Raw genomic sequence first — 4,518 nt, 5'->3', positions numbered from 1 at the left:
CATCCTGTCGTCAAACACGTGATTCCCGCCGTTCATGCCTACGCTCCTTACCATCCAGTTGCTTTCAAGGCTTTGAAATATCATTAAATGTTATGAAAAACAAACATTCTCATGTACCCATTGTAGTAAAAATTAAAAGCTATGCTCCAATTGATTTGCCATATAGTATAGATGCTTTAACAAAACAGCTTGTTATATACTAGTAAAACTTACAAGAGCGATACAAAAAATAATCATTTTAATGCAATAGATCAGCGAGTTTTTAGATTATGTTTTCCTTATTTTTTTTTGTTAAAAATTCATTGTTAGTCAGTCCAAACTTTGTACAACTGCATGTGTTTGTATATTTGTTAAAATAAATTATCGCTTTTAAAAAGATATAAAAATATATACACTCACTTTATTCTGTGTTGATTTCCCACATGATTATTTTCTTACCCACACACAAGAATATATAGAATGGCGAATGTCTGAGTAAGTTCCATATAATACTTACTATGAAACAATATAGTGCTAATTTAGTAGCTGATGAACAAGATTTATAATTGTGTTTAACAAGTTTATTAATATACAAGGCACCGTTGCCAACATTACTTCCCACATATATTTAACGTCTAATTATTGCTAGTGTAAAAACCTATAAATTCTACCATACAGTTTCAGAAAATATATTATTACTGTTGGAATCTTTAAATAACCGAATTGCGCTATATTAAAAAAAACACAGTAATAACTCTGCTTAAAATATGCATATTATGTAGTCTAAAAATCTTAATTCATTATTTCTCTTTTCCTTCACTCGTGAATTCCATTACATTACTCTTTAAATTTTTAGTCGTTTTTAACCAAACCACTTTTTTACAGTCTTCTATGAACTTACTTGAACTACGAAGCAAATAATGATTACGTAAACATGTCACAAACCTTAAGTCAAAACCAATCGGAATTTCAAATAACCAACGACACATTTAAATAATAAAAACAATGTTATTAATTACAATCAATACATGAAATATAAAGTCAGTTGGGCTCATTATAATTAAAAAGAATATCACTATACAAGAAGGATTGTGTATAGCTAAAACGGTACCATAGGTCCAAAGATTTTAACTAAAACGATTTCACCATACACTAGGATTTTATTATAATTTAAACAATCACACTTGCCCAAGAGAGTTCGTTAAAATTAAAAAGATATCACTATACGAGTGTTTACTCAAAGTTAAATCTTAACAGTGGATAACAAGCTTCGCTATGAATAAAACGTCATTACTTTCAAGGGTTCGGTATGACAAAAACAGTATCATTAAACCACGATGGTTCATTTTAAATATAACGATATCACCAGACAACAATAGGACTCACAATAACTAAAATAATGTGTCTAAACAACACGATTTTATTATGATTCGTAGTTCTATTAACCTATCTTCCTATAAGTAAGGAAGCATATACTTTATTATGTGTATTATAAGTTTTTATAAGGTTATTTTTAGCTGTATGTAACTCGAATCCACTATTATTAAGATAGAGAACAGGTAAGTAGACCAGGAGAATATGAATTGTGTTTTAGTATTCCAGTTTTATTTGGATAAGCATTTTCGTCTTAGAAGTTCCTCATCGTGTTATGTGGAACTGTTATCATGAATGATAGCATAATATGTTTAGTTGTTCTTCTTCTTCTCTCTTTGTGTCATCTTTGGTGCTGAAGATTGTTAGTTCTTTGTCTAAGAGAGTTCTTGTTTAGCATTAGAGCTCAGTGGTTATTTTCAAGGAAGATTTCTTCTATAGCATGCAGTGTGTAATGTCTTTGCCGACCACTGTACACGTTGTAACGTATACTTATTTCTATAACTCTTAATATCCTAATCTTTGTTATTCTTCTGAACTGTTTTCTACTTGATTCAAAGTTTTCATAAAGCAAAATATTATCATTACCCTCAATTCAATCAAGTTATTCTTCTAAATTCTTCAACTTTCTTGTCATAATTCAACTGTGAATGACGAATTCTTTATCATATTGATCAAATGCAGTTATTGTGAATATTAAATAAAAAGTTGTTTATCTGTGGCACAGAATCGAGTCTACTTGCTTCACAGACCTAACAACACATCTCTAAATGCCATCCTTGATCATTTCGTTAATTTACAGACTACCTACCTATGCGATTATTAACAGGGTGTTTAGCCACATTTAAGCAATCATATGGTTAAGTTAAAGGACAAGTGGAAAGTAAGAAACTATTCTCTGGTTCACTGATAAATTGCTTGTGTGTTTTTACTGTTTGTTTGTTTTTACATTCTCTTTTACTTTTACAGAATAAAAACAATGGCTCTTTCCTACGGTAGTTCATTGGTCCAGAAGAAAGAGGACACACCTGCTGGTCTGTGGATGGAACCGAGAGAGACAAGTTATGCTCATTGGAGTCCAGATCTGGATTCATTGCTCTCTCCTATACTTTATCAGGCTCATCAAGGGTTCTAGATCTTATATTTTACCTCTAGAACCAAACATGAACAAAGATGCTGCAACTACTCACCAAATCTTTCAGCTGTAAAAATACAATGTTATGAAGAAAAACATTATGACTAGAACTCTGCTTGGTGGGAAACTAAGAACCACTAAAACTCCTTGTGATGATCTCTTTAGAACATCTCAGTGGTCGGTATCTTCACCACTGTCTCAATTCACAACCTGAAGAGAAGAAGGTGGTGAAATTGGTCCAATGACTAATCCTGGAATATTAAAGAGAATGAAATAATTGAGCATGCATTCCAAGAATAGCTAAATACAGGATTAAACAGCTCTTACCACGTTCAGTGAAAGTTTGTAACGTTCAGATCCTCTCCATAATTCGCGTTGACCAAGGACTGTCCCCTCATACCATCATACAGAGCTACAAACCTGGAGGAGGACTCAACATGGGATCAGAATGTCATTCCAACACAAAGAAAAATTGTAGATGTGTATAAAAATTTCAAACAACAAATTAAAAACACAGCAAAAATCAAGCTTAAAAGAAGCAAAGCTCCTTGCTGAATATATGTATCTTGAACACCCACATCTGAAAATGTAAAGTGTGTAATAACACTACATCTCAGATCCGACACCCTCACATCTCCAGTCCGATATGTCAATCATTAGGCCAAGCTAGGGACACAAGGAAGAAGAAAGTCTGCTATAAATATAAAGAGCATTTATACTTGTCGCTGTAAATCGTAAATATTTGTGTGCTCATTTTTCTTTTAGTTCCGCATACCTTAATATTTCTATTTCAGGTATTCGCTAGTTCGTTAAATGTTTTCCTACACCAAAATAATTCTAATTATTATTATTATTATTATCATTCCCTTCAGAGTTCTTCACCTCTCTTGTTATAATTATGCTGTGTCTGATTATTTTTTAACATATTGCCCAACTGCAGTACTTTTGAATATTTAATAAAGAGTTGTTTATTTATGACACCATGTCAAGTTTACTTACTTCACTTAAACATACTGTATCTGCCAAAGCCAATCTTTGTGGAACTCTCGATCACCCTGTTAATTTATGGGTTACCAATGCTCTTGATGACAGTATATTTAATTACATTTAATTAATAATCTAAGATTACCCAATTAATAAAACTAAAACAATACTAGAAATTTTGAGAGTTCACGATACTAAAAGGATATCACTAGACGAGTGACCACTATAACTACTACAATACCAATAGATTATAAATGTTCTACTGTGAGATGGTATTAAATAAAAATGGTTCACTACATCTAAATATATGACTAGATTAGTGTTCCTTATGATTAAAACGATGTCACTGGACCACGGGGGTTTGCATTAAATAAAACGATAATACTAAATCCCAAGGCTCATTGTAATTATTGGATATCATTAAATAATAAGACCTCACTATAACTAAAATGATTTCACTAGGCTACAATGGTTCATTATAACTAAACAAATATCTGTCACTAGACAACAGTGGTCACTCCAACTAAAACTAAACGATGTAACCAGATTACTCTATCAGTTATAGCTCGTATATGTAGATTTCTATACAAATAACCTAAAACATAGTTTAAATAGTAAATGTGTTTTATTGTTGGTGACGTGTAACTGCATTTGGAAGACATATTTCCGATAATAATGCATTATTTGGGACAGAGTGAGGACAATGTTTGAAAATTAAAAAATTATTAAAATAACTGAAAAAAAAATCCTGGTCAAAATTTCGAGCATTCGACATTCCTTGTTCCTGTTATAGTAGATCAAACCATTTATGTATTTTACATATTACTGCACTGTGATAACAGTTACTTGATAACTATGAGGACGTTTTCTTTCCTCACTTCCATATTCCTTTTTTCCAGTAACTTCAAGACTCGGTCATCAACATTCAAATTCCACTTAAAAGTTTACAAAAATATCAAACAAATAGTTGTTTGAATTTAAAACCATTGCAGACAGCAAGTGAAACTAAACAAAACTAGAGAATAGCAATGATAAAAGAGCTCCATATG

Source organism: Limulus polyphemus, unplaced genomic scaffold (genome assembly GCF_000517525.1).
Source record: "Limulus polyphemus unplaced genomic scaffold, Limulus_polyphemus-2.1.2 Scaffold53, whole genome shotgun sequence".
In the NCBI taxonomy this organism is placed as follows: domain Eukaryota; kingdom Metazoa; phylum Arthropoda; class Merostomata; order Xiphosura; family Limulidae; genus Limulus; species Limulus polyphemus.
The sequence above is the reverse complement of the archived record's forward strand: the minus strand, read 5'-3'. Positions refer to the sequence as shown.